General features: G+C 37.2%; 1 long non-coding RNA gene across 1 annotated transcript in view; it reads left to right on the forward strand.

The window, feature by feature from the left end:
• LOC141325647 (uncharacterized) overlaps positions 1-20945 on the forward strand; it is a 129088-nt gene that overhangs the window by 26614 nt on the left and 81529 nt on the right. The gene's annotated exons all lie outside the window — the stretch shown is intronic.

The raw sequence follows: 20945 nt of genomic DNA on the forward strand, positions 1-20945 counted from the left end.
GTTCTCTTCTTGGAATGAAAATACAGACTACTGCCATCTGCAGGTACGCCACGGTATATCTCCTTATGCATGCGCAGAAAGCACCTTCTAGTTTGTGGTTGGGTTTCGTCAGTTGGGTGTGTTCGAGCTCAGTTTAATTGCACAGATGCCCGCAGACGCAGCCGACTAGAGGCGACAAGACGATCGGCTTTCGTCGGCGCTAGTTGGTTGGCGTTTGGTTGGTGTGTCCCGGCCTTAACACAGAAAACTGGATTAAAACTTGGGTTTACAAAACACAAAACCCAGCGGTTGGCATAAAGTAAGCTCTGTCTGTTACAAAAATAAACAAAAATTACAATTATACAAAAACCCGAAATATCAAAATAAACTTGAAAAACAAAAACAAATCATAAACAAAACAGCAGGGCCTAGACATCAGAAGTCCTTATGCATAGAGCTCCACAAAGAACGATCTGCCAAATAGAAACAATCATGAATTCAAATCTCTTTAACAAATCTAAATCAATATAAATACAAACATTACGAATCAAACACTTGCTAAAAATACACATGACAATTCACATCAATATTTCTGTAACAAATAGAACTCTACCGCACAAATACCTCGGCCGTAATCCAAGAATGGAATGTGACTTTTAATAAAGTGGAATAAAACTGCTGCGTAGCATGGCTCGTTGCTCTAAACAGTCATAGTATACACCCTAAATGAACAGTGCACAAGGGTTAAATATATCACCTTTGATTATAAACACTTACCCACAATGAAGCTACTTCTCCCTGTTCCCCAAGCAGAGAACATAAGGCAGGCCACATCTACATTCTCCCCTCCATGATCGCCCCGAACCCTGGCAAAAATTATGTTGATTACAAATAATGTGTCAGCATACAATGTTTACATAACCTTCCAGGGTTATATGTATTTATGTTTACATCAGCTCAGTACTTTAAACCTATATTCCACTTATTAACAAAAGAGTCAATTTTTACCTCAGTGGAAATCCAAACTTCTGAATTGCCTCATGGAAGAAAGACAGTTTTGTAGAAGCCAGATTGTTGTTTGACACACCAAGATACATTATCTACATTAATAAACATATCTTTAAAAAACCATCATACCTGTTTTCCATTTTCATTTACATTGTTAGAAAGTATTATGATAAGTACAAAAAAATTGTTGCCTAAAAGGCAAGTTATTTCAATGCTTCTTTTGTTGGTATGTGTTTTAAGAAGTTTATGAATCAAAATAACTACCATTCACTAATTCATCACTCTTCTAGTTTAATTAAGCAGTCTCTTTATCTTTACCTTCCTGGAGAAGCCATCGATACCTCCAAATATCACGATGTTACACCCTGAAAAAGTACATTTCAGTCACAAATACTGAATTGCGCAAACAGTATATAATAAATGCAATGTTTATGTTTAACTTACCGTATCAGCTTGTGGTTTGTGTCAATGTGCATCAGGGACTTTGGGCTGGGGACAGAGTATGTCCTCCTAACCACACATCCTAACTGTGACATCCTGAACACAATGCTTGCAGTGTCAACTCGATGCATCGAAGAGCAAACTCTGTCCCATTGTACCCGATGACCTTGTGCTCTCAGCAGACCCGTCATCATTCTGTAACCTGCATTCGGATTGCTTGTGTGGATTGTTGCTACGAGTGAGTCTAGCTCTGCATCTGTTATGTTGCTGTAGGTTGCCTTCACAGACAATCCCCATTCCACCATGCGTCTATGAATTGTGAACTTGGACACCCCTAGCAACCTTAGTCCTTAGAATTCACAATCCGTGGACGACCATTGTTTCCTTTCTCCTGGAAATCCATGACGTGTGCATCCATGTTAGTGCTGTTTGCAACCATCTGGTGTACCTGACAAAGTGCATCATACAGTTCACGTGGAATGGGTACCTGATTTGAGATGGCACAAAAAATTACCAGCTCCTGAGAACATGTAAATTCCAAGAAGTCAAGGTCAAGAGGAACACGTTCCAGCCAAAGTGACAGACGGGTATAAAGAACAGTTCCTGAAAGATAATAATATTAAGATTATTACATTACATTACAATTATTTTACATTTCAATAATATTAAAGTTATGCATACATTTTAACTATACATCTAAAACAATTTGTTTATTATTAAGCTTAAGTTAATTATTAAGCTGTAGTATTTTAAACAGGTAAAGGTATGGGATGTCCCTTTAAAAAACAGCATATGCTGGCTAGGTAGATTTTGAAGTATGGTTTAAACTGGTAATGTGCTGGTCCTGAGCAGGAGCTAGTTGCTTAGGGCCATCTTAGGACCAGCACATGGCCAGTTTAAAACAGCTAAGGACCAGCACATGAGCATCCTAAACCATCTTATTACCAGCATAAACCAGGTTTCAAAACCTACCTAACCAGCATATGCAGTTTTTTTTTCTCAACAATGGTGGTAGCTAGTAAAAGGATAACAATCACATCGTGGCACCTTGGAATACTTAATTATGATGTGTAATAAACAGGCTACTGTACAGTAAATCCGCCATTTATGTGATAACACCATGAGGTAAAACTTGGCTTTGGAGCTAAAAACCTTGTTGATTATTTAAAAATTTTCACTGTACAGTACATTGTATATTGAATATTTTATATTATCAGAGAAAATGCCTAGAATGATGAATTATGTTGAGCATTTAGAACTGCCTGTGGCAAAACGTTAACTTTAAGTGGGGTCCCACTTTACATTAGGTGGCCTTAACTACTATGTATGTAGATTTAAATTAATCATTTTGTACAATGTACTTATTGTGTACTTACATGTTTTTACATTGTACTTATCTTTTTTTTTTTTTAAACTATATGTAATTATATTTGTAATTAATTTCTGTAATTACCACTGTTGACCATCCCTTACACACTAACCCACCCTCAAACCTACCCATACCACTAAAGTGGTATTCATTAGTAGCCTAATATACAGAATGTCACTCAAGGAACATGTAAATGTAAAATAAGTATTTAATTCTTTAAAACGGTTATAAAAATTTTTTAAAAGATAAAATTACCCTCGGATTGTTCGATTCAGCCATCGCGATCGATCTACAACGACGACGACCACCACCAAAACGGTGCGAGCTGCTCTGTGTAGTGACGTCATCGCGCACAAAACGTCCCACTTCATTGGCTGGCTCCAACCAATTAAACGACATTGCTGCGCTTTTACTGATATATAAAAAACCAGTAAAACTAATGATATTTGATAAAAAATATTTTCCAAGCGTTTAAATGTGGCCTGGTTTGTAAACTAGGTTTTGGCATCAGGTTTCAAAATGGTTCGTGGCCCCTTTAAGAGATCGTATTTCTCTGCTCGTGAGTTTTCCTGTAGGCGTGCAGGTGACTAGAACAGCCATTTTTGATGATAATTCCATGACGCAGATGAGTGCCAGGTTGTCGTGTCGGCATCGGGGAGATTTATTCAGAAATAAGGCTATCTATCTGGGTAAATATTACTGTAAAACTTTTCTTTGATGTTGGTGAGAATTCGTGACCCATGTGTGTGAATTGTTGATTTATAATTCTTAGAGGAGGTTGGATTTGGAGCTAATCTGCATAAACCTCGTGTCGGGTGATAGTGGAAATTCCCAGTGTAAGTTCGATATTTCTTGTTCTATTCATGTATTAAATCTGGAAGTATACAAATGCTATCATTCCTGTTAAACTTGTGTTTATGTGAAATTGTGTGACAGCACAGTTGAGATGACTATTAATGTGTTTCATTTATCTCTTCCTTGTACCATAGCACTACCGTATTCTTTACTTATGTGTCAATATCTTTCTCTGTACCGTGTTCGTATAAGGATTAGTATTTTTGATGAAACCAAAAACCGGGGTTTCTTTGGTACTTTGTACGACCTGCTTAAGAGTGCAGACAACCTTTTTTTTTTTAGTGCTCACTCCAGAGTAATTTATCAAGGAGTTTGTGCCTCGTACTGTTTTTCTTACCAGTGTTTATCCAATAGGAATCACTGTCTAAAATTACATTTTGTCACATCTGAATTGGAGTAGTATGGCATTGTTATTTGTGATTATTCTGTAAATTTTAGGTGGGATTACACTGTGAATTCCTTATAGAGTAACTTAAATTTACATTGGTAACTTTGTGTTTTTTTCGGCTATTGTCTCATTTATTATTATTATTGTTTGTGATCTGAGGTGTTCCCATCGACCGCTGTAACCATTTTTTTTTAAATACAAACCAGCAGTCAGATAAAACCCCTTTACAAATTAATCTGTTGCCGTGCGTGTTTTTTTCCTTTCCACCCGGTTACATAAAAAATAGAGAACATATGCATACAAAGTTTTGCATTGTGGCAGGCGTTGTTCATTGGTGAGGCATCGACCAATAAAATGACTTCTTTCCCACCCCAGCCCCGCCCCCAGCTCTGCTCTCTCAAGTCTGCATTTACAAGTGCACGAGTGAGTTTTGCTACAGGAATATCGCAAAAAGAGTAGCAAAAGTCAAAGCGCTAGGATTTGAAGTTGTACTGCCAGATCTGAGAGGTTGTGAGTGCCGACTTGTGGTTGTACAGCGAAACTCAAGTAAAGGGCAAAGATAAATGTGTAGTACACAATTGTGCCTGTCATTTTGTTTATGTGAATGACACTTTACACATTTGTAACTATTAATCTGCAACTTCGAATTCAAAACACAGGTGTTCTGATTATTGTCTGTGTGCGCAAATCGATAGATGCAGCTTTTCACATCAGAGCTGTAAATATAAATTTCAACTTACAAATACAAATATTAATATTAATTTTACAAGTTCTCACATTTAAATTAGCAAGCTCTCGAGTTTTGCTTCTGTTTTACCTCCATAGTTAATCAGTGTAAACTGTCACAATTAAGGAAATGTATGCTCTTCATAATTTTCTGTGTTCATTTGTTTTTTGTAACAAATAGATCAACTCTATACGTTCGAAATAAGGTTTATAGTAGGTGTAAACAGTGATTGACAACTATTAATGTGAAGGGCAGGGTCTGATGGGGTTGCTATAAATCATTAATACTCATTTGATTGACCCTGAATCTGCACAAGAGTCATTCAGAAGCTTCAACTGAAGATCAAGGATTCTGAACATTATATTTATGTTAATGATTCTGTCATTGTGACATCATACTGTGCATTTCAGTCTGGCAGTGTTTTCTTCATGAGCAGTAAGTAAAGCAAACACATTTCACAGTAGTAATTTACCTCGGACACCACAAATTGAAATCACTATTTGTCCCCCCTGCCGGGCTGTTGTGAGTGGATGCAGGGGGCCCTTACAGCACCCTAAATGCTGGATGTTGTGAGCCAGAGCTGATAATCGTGTCGATCAGATAACATTAAACATTAAAATGAAGGATGCCATACATGTTAAGGCATCAGTATAAACAGTTTCAAATATTGATGTTTACTGCTAAGTCTAACTAAATTAGTTTGGTTTTCTTCACAAAACTTGTGTTTGTCTATTGACAATAATGCAGGTGGAAATTCCTTTATGCTACTAATCGGAGTACAGGTACCTAAGTACGATTTTGTTGTTGTTGGAATATATTAAGGTACAATATTGTCCCAATAAAAGGTACTGCCCAAATGACAATGGCTTGTGCATTCTTTAGTACAAAATTGTACCTTTTTTTCTGAGAGTGCTAGTCAATGTGTTATTGTAATAAAGAGCCATAAATAAATGTGATATGAGACTACAAAAAAAATTGCAATTGCTATTTACACTAAACAGTAATCTAAATAGTAAACACTTTCTCATCACATACACAAATCTCAACGTTGACCTAATTTGATCTAAAAAAGGTGAGTTTTCACTGAAAGGAGAGGAGTTTGCATTTATGCATAATAATGATATTAATAATAATAATAAATTATCCTTTGTCAATGTTTAGCATTTTTTATGTACTGAAGTATCATTTTTTGCACTAACATTTTCCATTTTTTTCAAAGTTTTTTCCTCCATCATGGATGTGTTGTTTCACCCCTTCAGTGTCTGTTTTTTCTGCATCGAATCTGATATTTTTGACAAATTATGCAACAGAAGTCAGTATCTTTATAGTCTCCCATTAATGGGGTGATTCTCAGGGTAATGGGTGTGTGACCAAGGAGCGTTCCACATTGTGGATGAGTGGAAGGGTTGCCCCTTCATTATTGTGTATTTTGTGTTCTGCATTGTGGTGAATTTAGTGATTTTACTGGACAAAATCTAAAGAGAAAGTATTAATTTTATCGTTTCCCTGTTCATTTCAATGTGTGTCTATCTGAGACCCCAAACATTCTGAGTGTGACTTTTTTCCCACATGTTTAGGTTTAAGTTTATGGAAAGATTCAGTTTAGGTATTATTAAAATCAAGGGAACAACACAAGGATGATTTAGCCTAAGTCCTGTGAGTTTATTATACTTTGTAAACCAGTGTACTGTCATAATTTTAAGGAAATGTATGCTCTTTATTATTTTTTCTTTCTTATTTTTAATTATATTATTTTCTATGTTCAGTCCTGAGTGTGACTTTTTCTCACACTAACATACAACGATATTAATCCAAATTCATTTTTTAGTTGTAGATCTAGCAAGTGTTGACAATGGTACAAAGTCTTATGGCTTTTCTATAAAGATAACATATTTTTGTCATTTTCATTTCATTGTCAACAGTTTTAAAGGGTTAAACAAAGAACGGTAACAAGGTCTCACATTTGCACACCCTTTCACATGTTTCTGTAAGTGTGATGGTAAAAATATTTTAATACACTGACCATAACTTAACTGTCTTCCAGAATGAATGTGCAGATGATTGTAGAAATCACTCCCTTTTCTAAACCTCTAGCCACTCAAGCAGCAAGCTCAGAAACTGAAAGTTCTCCCCAGAATGATTTCAGTTTTGTTTTTTTGACATGTGAAACTCTCAAAGGTTTCTATCCATTGTGAACTTTCATGTGAATCTGAAGGGTTATTTTCTGACTGAAACTCTTTCCACACTGTTCGCAGGTGGAAGGTTTCTCTCCAGTGTGAATTCTCAGGTGAACCTTGAGGTGTCCTTCTTTTAAACAACTCTTTCCACAGTGATGGCACATGAAAGGGCTTTTTCCAATATGAATTTTCACATGATTCTTCAGATGTTCCCTCTCTGTGAAACTCATTTCACACTGATTACATTCATAACTCTTCTCTCTTGAGTTTGCATTATTTCTGAAACTCTTTCCACACTGATCACATGTAAATGGCTTCTCTCCACTGTGAACTCTCATGTGAGTCTTTAGGTTTCCTTTAATCGTGAAACCCTTTCCACACAGTTTGCAGGTGAAAGGTTTCTTATGGCGTCATTTTTTAGTCAAAAGTAATGAGCGTGTAAGACATGCTCACGAGCACATTATGTTATTTCACACGCGCAAAAATGAACCTTCAGCTGGCAAGATAAAAGTACTCGCGCACAAATTCAACAACCGAGAGGTGTACAGGCAGCTGCGCGCGAGCGCCTGGCATACTCTCATAGGTTAACTCTGCTTGTACAGTGGAATCCTGCTCGCGGAGTGCTGTTTTGCTCGCGCAGTGGATTTCTCCTCGCTCAGCTGATTTCTGCTCCCTCGAGTCTACATGACTTTTGACAATTTGGGGGCGGAAACCAAGGAGGGCACTGACTCTCTTATGATTGGTCACTTTCATCGTAATCACACCCACAGGGACATCCTTGTACCTTGATTGACAGCTCTCATTACAGGAAGCACGGAGTCAAAGTATCTGACGGAGTTCAGTCATTCAGTTAACACTGCACAGTGGACGGAATGGCGGCGACACCTGAAGATGTAGGCGTAAGTGATATTGATATATGATGGGGGATGTGTGTTTGACAATGTAGCAATTTAATCTGAAATTTGTTTGGAACATGTAAGTAGCTGACATAAGCTAATCAACCTTAACTAGCAAGTTTTAGGCTAGCAAACTCAGCAGGGGCTAACGTTAGGTGTCTCTCAGCAAACTAGCGTTTTAGTCAGTGCTGCATGTGTAAAACAAAACGTAAAGTATGGCCAGTGGTTCCCAAACTTTTCATGGCAAGTGTTTTAGTTGAACTAGTGACCATGTACAGTACCAGTCAAAAGTTTGGAAACATTAGTATTTTTAATGTTTTTGAAAGAAGTCTCTTATGCTCATCTGATTTATGATCAATGTTGGAAACAGTTAATATTTTTATTATTAGTTAATATTACTGCTTAATATTTTTTTTTATAACCTGAGATACTTTTTTCAGGATTATTTGATGAATAAAAAGTTAAAAAGAACTGTATTTATTTAGAATAGAAATCTTTTGTAACAATATACACTACCGTTCAAAAGTTTGGGAACAATAACTATTTTTTTTTTAAAGAAATTAGTACTTTAATTCAACAAGGATGCGTTAAATTGATAAAAGGTGATGGTAACGATGTATATTGTTAGAAATGTTTTTATTTTGAATAAATGCTGTTTTTATGAATAAATGCTGTTAACGTTTTACTCATCAATGAATCCTGAAAAAAGTATTCCAAAAATATATATTAAACAGCACAACTGTTTCCATCATTGATAATAACTGAGTATCAAATCAGCATATTAGAATGATTTCTGAAGGATCATAAGACACCAAAGACTGGAGTACTTGCTGATGAAAATTCAGCTTTGCATCACAAAAATAAATTACATTTTAAAATATATTAAAAAAAAAGAACCATTATTTTAAATTGTAATAATATTTCATAATATTACTTTTTTTTTAACTGCAGGCTTGATAAGCATAAGAGACTTCTTTCAAAAATATTAAAAATAGTAATGTTTCCAAACTTTTGACTGGTACTGTATGTTACTATAACATACAGCGCTTTCAAGAACACCTCTTGACTTGGACTTCTTACAGTTTGCATGTCGGCAGGAGCCTGTACCTATGGGAAGCACTGTCAAGGCATGTAAATGTCCCTCCAGATATTGTACAGTGTTAATTTCATGTTGTTTTCCACTTCAACAGGACATAGTCAGACGTGAGATTACGTCCAGGCTGATCATTAAATTAGAGTCAGCGCTTTCAAGAACGCCTCTTGACTTGGACTACTTACAGTTTGCATGTCGGCAGGAGCTGTATCTCTGGGAAGCACTGTCAAGGCATGTAAATATCCCCCCAGGTATTGTACAGGCCTTAAGAGATTTCCTCCATCTGGTCATGGACCACATTGAAAATGCTGAAGTTACCAGCAGTACTGTTGAAACTGTAGCTGGAGAGATGGGGCGTCCCAGGTACAATTTAGAGAAGGAGAGACTTGTTGAGCTTTTGGAGATAAATCTGTCTGTGGACTGCATCGCAAAGTTAATGTGCGTTTCAGCCAGTACAGTCAACAGACGGATGAGGGAGTTTGGTCTCTCTGCCAGACAGAACTACAGCAATGCTACTGACCAGGAGCTTAATAATGCAGTCCAACGCATCAAAAATGAAATGCCCACAGCAGGCTATCGGATGGTCAAAGGGAGGCTAAAGTCCATGGGAATCCACGTCCAGTGGAGGAGAGTTACTGCATCAATGCATCGAGTGGACTCGCTTGGGATTCTTTCTAGACTGACTGGACTGGGCTGCATTGTGCGAAGAACTTACTCTGTCAGGGGGCCCCTTTCACTGTGGCATGTCGACACTAACCACAAACTTATCAGGTCAGTACTGTACTGTACAGATTATTCATTATTTATTTATTTTGTTAAATATAATGATGCAGACACTGATAGATCTCAAAGCATAAGTATGTTGCCATGACATTTCTACAATAAAAATCCAGGTTGAAACTGGTAATGTAGGTCTTTATTTTGTTCCTATCAGGTACAACATTGTACTTTTTGGTGCAGTGGACGGCTACTCCAGGAAGGTAAGATTTCATTTCATTGGGTCTTTTCATGTGTTGGCCTTCTGTGTAAGCAAATTTGCTATGATGTACACCAAATAATTACATGTTGCATTCAGATGGCTGAAATACTACCCTGTTGACGTGGGAGAAAAAGTTATTATATAGGGTGCCGCATGGTAGTAAGAGTCATTAAGGTGTGTTAAAATATCAGATTCCCTGAGACATGAAGGGACCAGAGTGTAATCCAATTGTACATGTAAGATATTGACAAATAGTAAATGTACATTTATGAAATGTCTCATAACACAGGTGATGTGCTTGAATGCTGCAACAAACAATCGTGCATCAACCGCATTCACTGCCTTCAAACAAGCTACTGAGAGGCATGGAATACCCTCAAGGTAAGTTTTTACAGGCTTCAAGGTACAGACACAAACATGATGGATGTTATATTTTAAGAAATAATTTACTGTAAACTCAGGGTTCTCAAGGATTATAATTTTAAATGTTTCCTCACAACACTCTACTTCCTTATACTCTCCCAGTCATAGCCATAGGCTATGCTTACCCCTCCACGCTGAACACGTTTATTCTGACACAATGTAGCACTTTATTTCTGTGTATTGTACATCACTGACAGATTTTAACACACTGGTCATCTGTGTGTGCACTTCAGGGTGAGAGGTGATCAGGGAGTGGAGAGTGTTAAAATAGCCCGATATATGTTCACTGTCCGTGGAACTGATCGAGGAAGCTTCATGTCAGGAAAAAGCGTCCATAATCAAAGGTTTTTCTTTTTTGTATTTTGGATGCTTTTACCAAGCTAATAAAGAGGTCTATTGTGTGTAAAATCACAACATACTAACATTTTATCATGTCCTTGATTGTTAAAATAATAATTTCTAAATCCGTAGGATTGAACGTTTGTGGCGGGATGTTAGAACATGTGTGATATCAAAATATTACAACGCACTCCACAGCCTAGAGATGGATCACCTTCTTGATGTGTCCTCCAGAGGTAAGGGTTTGTCTCATCATATTGTGCTATTTGTCATCTACTTTCTGTAGATTGTTGTATGTCTTGTGTATTTCAACACAATTGGATTGGTTAACAGATGTCTGGAGCACTTTAATAAACATTAATGGAAAAAAACATAAATCAATGAGATGTATTTACGAAAGTCAATTCAATGATTAATGTTATGTTTTCAAAGCTCACCTGTGAAAAGTAATATACTCCTACCCTGTCCCTTTATAGAAGATCTTTTGACAGTCCACCTGACATTCCTTCCTAAACTGAAGGCAGACCTGGAGGCTTTTGTGGAAGGTTGGAACAACCACCCACTGAGAACAGAAGGGAATAAAACTCCTGAGCAGATTTGGCACTCAGGAATGATGCTTCGACCGATTGACCAGCCAGAGAATCTTGAGGTTCTTTTTTTTTTCCTTTTAAAACAACTAAGTTGCTACAGTAAATTTTATATCCAAAATAAGCTGTTAATGTAACCTTGAAATGGCCCACCAGGCTCTAAGCAGTCTAACACATCTTCAGCTGGTGAAACAATCACAACTGATGCAAATGTTGGTAATACAGTTCATATGCACTCAGTAACCTCTTCATTAGGTACACTTGTACTGTTTAACACCAATATGAATATTTAAGCACCTGATCAAATCAATTTGTTGCATAGTTATACAAACCCTAAATGTTTATCTTCAGCTAATGTTGAAAAGCCAAACAATTGGGATGAACAGATTACATTAGATGCTGTAAACATGGGATGACTAATGATAGCGGTATTTTTCTGTCTTGTTCAAATGTCAGGATATTGAAGAGCCGGACATTGACTGGGATGTTGCCGCTGACTATGTGGATGTGGATGGTGTGATAGTAGTCCCTGAATTTGAATGTCCACTGAATGAACAGCAGCTAGTACACAGCAAAATCCCCGGTGTTAATTTAACACTCTCAGTGTTAATTTGTGGACTCATATATACACTGCTTCAGTGTTAACTTCAACACTGCTTCAGTGTTAACTTTAACACTGAAGCCAGTGTTAAAGTTAATGAGATAATTAGGTGATTAACAAAGCGATGATTGATCATTATTGAAGACACCTGATGTTAATAAGCAGAATCCCCAAAGGAGAAAACCAACATTTTTAAGCAACCATTATAGTGGTCAATGTTTGCATTAGTTAGGCTCTTGACGCGTAAATCTTCGATATTAGGTCTTATTTGGCTGCAATAACTGGGTTATAACAGCCAGATAAGCCAAGAGCAGAAATCATCAGGAGGCATTGACTGTGCTTGACATATTATCATATAGTGACTTGAGTATTTGAGATAGGATTTCCTTACAGACTACAAGAAACTGTGAACAAAAGAGCAATCAGTTTTGGCATAATCAGACAGATGAAAAGAGTTTATTTTAATTTAGACACACAGACATGAAGAATCATTGTGAGCATCACAACAACGGTGACCATCAAAAAGCGTGTTGTAGCCAATCAGAACTCATCCATGACTCCCATCATGCATTGCGGCATGAATAAACGATGAGAGTTCAGAGTTGATCTGTTTATCTGAATATGCCTTTGTCACCATTGTTGAGATTCATGGGCTGGTTCTTGATGTCTATGTGTGCCTACATGAAACACTTTTCTAAAACAGGTTGTAAAAAAATCTTTCCAAAACTGTATAGGAAGTGCTGGATCTTCTGTGGATTGTCAAGGCTATTACAATAAGTGAAAAAAAAACTAACAGATTAGACACGCTGATTCATGTCAAACGATGAATATGTTAAAACATAATCATCACCTGATGACATGAGCTTATGTCTGGCTGTTTTAAATCAAACACAGCAACAAACAAAATCTAGTATTAAAGATCTAAGGGTCAAGAGCCTAACTAATGCAAACACTGACCACTATAATGGTTGCTTAAAAATGTTGGTTTTCTCCTTTGGGGATTCTGCTTATTAACATCAGGTGTCTTCAATAATGATCGATCATCACTTTGTTAATCACCTAATTATCTCATTAACTTTAACACTGGCTTCAGTGTTAAAGTTAACACTGAAGCAGTGTTGAAGTTAACACTGAAGCAGTGTATATATGAGTCCACAAATTAACACTGGGAGTGTTAAATTAACACCGGGGATTTTGCTGTGTGTAGGGCCATAGAAAGTACGGTTTGTACAGTATGAAAACCATTACGCCTATGGAATGTCCCCATAAAACATGTAAACCCACGTGTGTGTGTGTGTGTGTCTTAGTCACGTGGGTAGTTTTAGCAAAGTGTAGCTACTGCCTAGCAGTTAAAAAAAATTACTGGCTAGGGCTGACATTTGATCTCAACTTTAACAAGAATGTTTGTGGGTTTAGTCTTTAAAAAGACTGTAGGGGTTTTGTAGTAAAGGCCTATGTAAATCAAGATTGATAACAGACAAGCGAGAGCTGGCACAAGCGAACTTGGCAAGAGACTAGACCAGAGTGAATAGAGAGCTATGTCGTGAGTCAATTTAAATGAAGCGATTTATTTTTGTGTGAGAGTGAGTGAACATTTACATCTACGGGACCGGCGACGGCCATGCGCATGCACGATTCATTTGCAGTCTGGAGGGGTGTGTGTCTCCTCTCTGCTCTGACTGCTGCGCGAGGCTACTGAGAGACTTTTGAGTGAGTGCTTTTGGACAGGAGAGGGGCTCACGGCAGCACCCGCTGCTCCTTGAGCACAGTAGGCCTAACTGCAGAGTTATTCGTGCTTTCGAGTCTCCAAACACCACAAAAGTCTCCAAAAACACCAGTAAGTAAGTCACTGGATTTGTCGCTTTTAACAAAAAAAAAAAAAGTCACCAGGAGGATGATTTGTTTGTGTTATAATCACCCATACCGAAATGTAATATATGACATATATGTCCCTATATCAGAAGTGCTACTCTCATATATGTTAAATATAGGGCAATATATTATTATCACATATATACATCTTCTGGATATATGTAGATATATGTTTATAACATATATGAATTTCCCATAGTACAATTTGTATATAAACATATATTGAAAGTATATATATGGTCAACTTTTATATGGTATTGCATGTTATGACCATATATGTTTACAATATATATTAAAATTGTATATTATATGTTGTATTATATGATAAGACCATATATGTTAACAATATATATCAAAAGTACCAATGTATATATTGAATTTATGCAAGTTTTTTAACCATTTATGCCTAAAAGATACTGCTTATTGTAAATCACATAACAAAATATTTTTTTGCTTATCTTTATTGTTTCAATTCAGTTTTCTGGGGAAAAAATACAGATGAATATATAACCTGTTCAAAAAATGCCAATATACTAGTTACTTGTAGTAAAATGAATGTATTATGGAGTTATTGAGGGGGAAAACACTTCATGTAACTGTTTGTCCATATGTGCTGTCATCATCAATGAACTAAAACGCATTTCATTAAAATACATGAGCGATTGAGTGCGTATGTCACAATACCGCTACTGCGCATGCGCCAAAATTCAAACTCACCCGCGCTAACGGCAGAGTCTGAGCAATGGCTGGGGCTAAACAAGTCATCTGTGGTAAGATGTTTTTCTTAGTAAGTGGAAGGATAACAAATGGGCCAATACATTCACATAATAAACGACAATGATTTTATAGACGGGCACGAAGACAGACCGACATCACTGAGAGGAAACGATGAAACGCCTTTGAATGTGGCAGCGGTGCAGGTAATTTATGCTAATTTATTCAACGCTTTATTCCTACGCTAATATTTCATAGAAACTAAGTGTTATATGATTGTTTTGGTCTGCAAGAGCCTCTGTCTCTATGTAGAGCATATAAGTTTTTTTTAAATATTCCCTTGCATTGTTTTATATATGATGTTATGTATATATATATATATAATAATAATAATAGACCTTACCTGATTCAGCTGGACTGTACTGGGTGCCTGTTTCCAGCATGCCTTTGCCACGTTGAGAAGGAAGGGGTCTGGGTCCAGATGCAGGAAAGAAATAAATTTAATAATAATCACAAATAAACAAACAAACGAGCAAACAAACAGCCAACACGGCACAACACGACTAGAATAATACAAAGAGAACAAAACAAGAAACACGATCTAGAGCAGGGATAGCACACCGATAGGATGACAAAACACATCTAAAACAAACCACACAGAAGACAATGCAGCCAGAATGAGGAGTGAGACATGAGCAGCTTTAAAGTCCGTATAATAGTGAACAGGTGTGAGTAGAGACGAGTGTAACGATCACAAGACAGGTGTATACAATCAAGGAAGTGCAGTGCAAGGGAAAGGGAAACAGCGACCTCAGGTGGCTGAGGGAAACCACACAGCCCAGATCATGACAGCCTTGTTTGGTTGCACATCCTGTAGAGCAGTAATACCCACCATGGAAGACTCAGAAGGGACTGAAGAGTACATAAGTGTAAATAAATTGATAAAAAAAAAAACATCCAGTTTAACATCACATTACATATTTTAAAAAATTTAAATGTGTACATTGGTCATGTTTTCGCTTTTTGTCTCCTGAGGGTCTCTCATCAATTTGAACAGATTCTGAAGGTGTGCCTTTAGATGGAATAAAATTTGAAGCATTATAGATCTAGCAATGCTCTCACAATAACCAAAAACATAGTAATAAGACTAATCTTACCTACAACAATCTGACCGTTACCATTCAAAGTCAACTGATCATTTGGTGATACAAGTTTTCTGAGATTTTCTTTCACACTTTCATTTTTTGATTTGTTGTAGTGGTGGATTATGCTTCGCATTAAGAATACGTGTGCTGAAGCATGTTCATAAAATAATTATTTTTCCGCATTCCAGCAAACAGTTGTTCTGCAGTTTGAGTGTTCAACCACCCACTTAGTTCTGGGACTAAGTCGATTCTTCTGAGGCCATCTTTCGTGTCTTTTGTATTATATTCATGAAAGCGGTCATACAGAGCATAATGCTCAGAAGAACCGCTTAGAGGACGGCAAGTGGGATCCTTTTCCGGCTGTTTAACCTTTAACCAAGTAAAATTCAGGGTCAACTTCTTTTCTTTAGCCAGCTGAATATTTTCAGGTGTTGGCTCCGCAAGTCTGCCTTCATGAGGGCTAAAGGGTAAAGTGTCTGGTTCCCGAAGATTGGCATGTGTTGCTAGTCCTCTAGCAAAATCATATATTGACACATTTGGGAAGTGTTTCCAAGACAAGAGCAAATCAGTAAAGTCTCTTGGAGACTCTGCTCTAATGTTAAATTTAATTGAGTACACTACTCCACAGGGACAAGTAATTACTGCCCATCCACCTAACAAAAAAGGAAGAAATAATTAGTAGAATGTACAAATAAGCATTAAGTAGTCTAGGAAAATTGCTTTAACTTTTAGAAATATAACTGTAGTTGCTATCAAGTGTAATGAATAAAACAATATAAAATAATTATTACATTATAATCATCATAGTAAATGCCGAGGAGAGTGGAAAGAAATCTTACCAGAAGCATCCCAGATCTGCTGGAACACTTTATCATACGAGGAGCGGTTTTGCATCTCCTGTCTTAACCGTAAAACAAGGTCCATCTTTGATCCTTTCGACTCCAAACCGCACTCTTTGCAGAGTTTCCTTATGGCTTCAACCTAAACCATCATTATGACAATGATAAAAAGCATTGACTAATTTATTAATAAGTGTTATCTAAGATCTCACCTTCATCTTTAAGAGCTCATCTCCAAGTCGTTCTTCAGTGATATCAAGATCCACCGTATTACATGGCTTGTTTTTTTTTTTTTTTTTTTTTTTTACTCTCGCAAATTCTGTGTTTAACACCATTCCGGATTTCCTTGTGTTGGCACCAATCCACGGAGCCCAAAAATCATAACTCTGGGGAACTACAAGGGTGTTATTCTTGCCACCTTGCATTAACAAACACATTGTAAAGCACACAAGTTAACAAAAACAGTACTATAACTATTAATAACACAAAACAATTAAACCACCACCATAGTAACAATAACAATAATAATAATAATAATAATAATAATAAACCAACTTCGCAGAAATCCCAGACCAACCATCTCTTGTGTCACTTGCTCCCAGAAGGACACAATGTTGGTGTTTCCCTCAAAGTCTTCAGGGGGAGTTTTTATTTCACTGACTAAAACAAATGGAATTCATATAAAAAAACAAGCATAAACTTTTAAATTTTAGGTACTGTTCAGTGAAGTAACTTACAAGGCACAGTAAATACTCCTTTTTTGTGGAGGTCCATGATTACCACTTTAGGGTAATAACCACAATTTATGCAGGAGTACATGTAATCATGATTTGTCAGTGCTTCAAATTGAATGTATGCATGAAGCACACTGTCATGGTTAGGAAGCTGAGTATTTTCAGTGGCTTCAAGCAGGCTGAGGAAATATTAAAAAATATTTCTAATAATTTATTTAAGCAGCAATACCGGGTACTATAATGGGTAACATACCTGAATAGCATTGCGAAGAATCATGCATAAATGCAGACAAATCAGCAGGTGGTCATTAAAATTATGAATTCAATCTGTGTACTCTTGATAGCGGAATGTCATTCTGCAGTTGCTGCAGATTTTGTAGTAGGTGGAAATACCTTAAAAGAGTGTGTTTTGCTTTTCAAACGGCAGTCATTCAACATTTCTGAATATTGTTGTATTTTAAAAAAAGAGATTTTATTTACCTTCAATAACTCCTGTGAAGGTCAGAATCTTTGCTCTTGATGTTATGAAGATCGGCTCGCTTAACATATGAAATGACAGGGAACAAAAAGATAGTAAATGAGTCATTAGGTGCCATGTTCAGTACAGCTGCATTTTTTTAGATCTCTATTCAGTTAAATAGCAGAAGTTATTACTTGGTAACGTTATTAACAACGGCCCTACTTTGTTGAACTAATGTGGCTCAAACGACGCAACCGTGAACACGGACAAAGAAATGCCAGCCGTGACGAATGCCAATAAACCATATACAAAAGCTCATTTGCGCTTAATGTAACTCTTTAAAATGATCTTCTGTTTTTATTGTGTACAGTGGCTGGAGTGTTTTTATTTAAATGCTTTTAAAAGACACTCAGTGATGTAGTTCGCAGACGAGAGCTCCGAGCCTTGACTATCATGTCAGTAGTATAGAAAACACTGGCTCAAGGCAGCTCTCTCCGTTTTAAATAAAACTGCTTTCAAACACTTGAATTTAGCTCTTGGTGTGTTCTAATGGATTGATGGAATGAAATCGCTGGAATATTGCAATTTTAAAAGGCCGTATTTATTTTAATTTCCCTGCTCCTCCCCTTCAGTTGAGTGGAATGGCTCCTGCAGAGTGGGCATTATTTTTCTAATTGGTAATACACCTCTGCCTTCAGCGTCTGCTCAGACAGCACCCTTACTTCAACCCCAGCCTTCACCAAGTGAACCACACACGTCTGTGTCTCCCACACCCAGTACTCCATTGTATCAACCGAAAATATTTAAGGGACCACCACTTCCATCTCCTTTGAGCACTTTTACACCTCTGCCTTCAGCGTCTGCTCAGACAGCACCCTTACTTCAACCTCAGCCTTCACCAAGTGAACCACACACGTCTGTGTCTCCTAAACACCATGTCCGAACTGGATCAAAACAAATCAGGGAGAAATGTATTCACTGTGGAATTGAGGTTAATTAGAAAAACCTACGGCTCCACATTAAAAGAAAACATACAGATGTGAAACAAATGATCACATCTAAACGTCACTTTCTTAGTCAGTGCATCGACAGTGAGAATGGTATTTTTGCTGTTCAAAAATCTTTCTTTGGGCCATCACTGCCAATACATGTGCAGAAGAAAACATGGGGGGCAAACCACAGAATCATGTGTGAGGTAGCCCAGTGTAACACAAACATAGAATTTGCATTTCGAAGTGGTTTGAAGGCATTCGAATGCGACCATATGAGATCCTTGGGTGTTGCAGTTCTTTGTGGAGACGGAATCTTTTGCTTCTTTTGTTTGCATTTTGTGAGATGAATGTTAAATTGTGCTTTTCGTATAATAGTGGCAGAATACGCTCTATGCAGCGGGGATTGTGACGTGTTTCCGACTACGCTCTCTACTGGGCTAGCAGTTTCCGGTTCCGTACATCTGACGCTAACCTTGTTTATGGCGCGAAACTTAACAGCGACTAACATTTCTAGTTGTTCTTATCTCTAGTTTTTGGCAGCTTAACCATGGAGAAAAAGGTTTTCCGATACCAAAAGCTAATGCGACCTAGATCGGAACATTGTTGTGTGCCGTTGTGCGTTGTGTCGGCAAGATACAACTCGACTGTGAGTTTCCATTCATTTCCAGTGGAAAAGGATCTCAGAAAAAAAGTGGATCGTTCAGATCAGGAGAGATGACTTCCAAGTCAATAAAAACACAAAGGTGTGTAGCGTTCATTTCAGACCTGATGACTTTATGGATGGGACTCGTCTGAAACTTCTGAAAAAAGGTGTTTTCCCTACACTGTTTGAGTGGAACCATTACCAGGAGGAGCCGCCGAGGTTGAGTGTTTGGGAACGTCGAGAGAGACCGCTGACCCCTGATCCTGACTCGGACGTAGACCAAGAAGATATGGACTTTGATGTGGAGAGGACTGGACATGATTATTGTTCAGTTCCCGAAGCTGCAGCTGTGGACATGGTTCTACATGAAAACCAGGAGTTAAAAGGGGAGATTGAAGATCTACGGAAGCAGTTGGAGCAAACAAAGACCATACACCGCTTTGGTCTCAAGAGATTTGCTGGGTCCGATGAGGACATACGCTTTTATACAAGGTAAGATTATATTGCCTGTGGTAAGCATTTGTAATAGCGTTGCCATTGTTCTGAAAACACTAGTTCACGTTTCTGATAAATATGATTGGAGTTGGCTAAAAGTAGGCTAGTTACACTGATCAAAGTAATAACAACGTAGGCTAACATAATTATAAGTATGAACATTAGCTATTGTCTTCAACAGCAACCAGAGTTAGTTTAATCATACATACCGAATTTCATAGTTGTCATGACTCAATATGGCAAGATTGTTGTATCAGTCACTTTTAGTTCAGCATTCCTATTTCCTAAACTGGAAACCTACTACAAAGCTATGTGTATGTATGTTATGTCACCAAACACCCGCCGCTGAATTCTTTTAAAACAAGCCAGCTTATTGAAGGTGCACAAGATAAACGCCCTGAGAAAGCTGTGCCTCGCAACCCTAAGAATGGCATAGGCGTTAGTGGACACCTGACGCGCGTGCAAAACTCCGGCATTTCACACGTCCCTGGGTGGGCTCGAACCACCAACCTTTCGGTTAACAGCCGAACGCGCTAACCGATTGCGCCAAAGCTGGGGAACAATAGTCTGTTAAGGGGGGGGAGGAAAAGGAAGGAGGGGGAAGAAGGGGGAAAAGAGAAAAAGAAAGAAAAAAGAGAGAAAAAATGAGGAGAAAAGAAATGAAAGGGAATTTTATCTCTTTGAACTGTTTTTGGAGTGTATATTTACAATAAATTATCTGAAAAAAAAAATGTTTTCTCTGTTTTCCTGTACATTTATATGGGAGTAAGGATGATCACAAGCTTTCCAGTTCATATTAGTGTTGCCATACATTGAAGTGTTTACTGAATGTTTTATTTATCAGTAATTATCACATAAATGATGTCCAAATGAATGAAATTATTTCTGAAATGACAAAAATAATATTTTATTAGATTTATATTACTGATTATTGATATCTTATTCAAAGTTTTTGGACTTTAAATATATTTCTGCTGTAGTTATGTTCTAAAACTTATAGTACAAAAATAATAAATTTATTTATTAAATAATCCCCAAATTTATCAACATTTTTAAAAGGGCCTATAACCGTTAAATGATACTATAACAAAGACATACAAAAAGAGTTATTTAATCATGACCAAACTTTTATTTTTCAATCAGTCATAGCCAATTATTCATTATTCTTTTTTTATTTATTTTTTTAATT

The sequence above is a fragment of the Garra rufa genome, chromosome 2 (assembly GCF_049309525.1).
Source record: "Garra rufa chromosome 2, GarRuf1.0, whole genome shotgun sequence".
NCBI classification, from domain to species: Eukaryota; Metazoa; Chordata; class Actinopteri; order Cypriniformes; family Cyprinidae; genus Garra; species Garra rufa.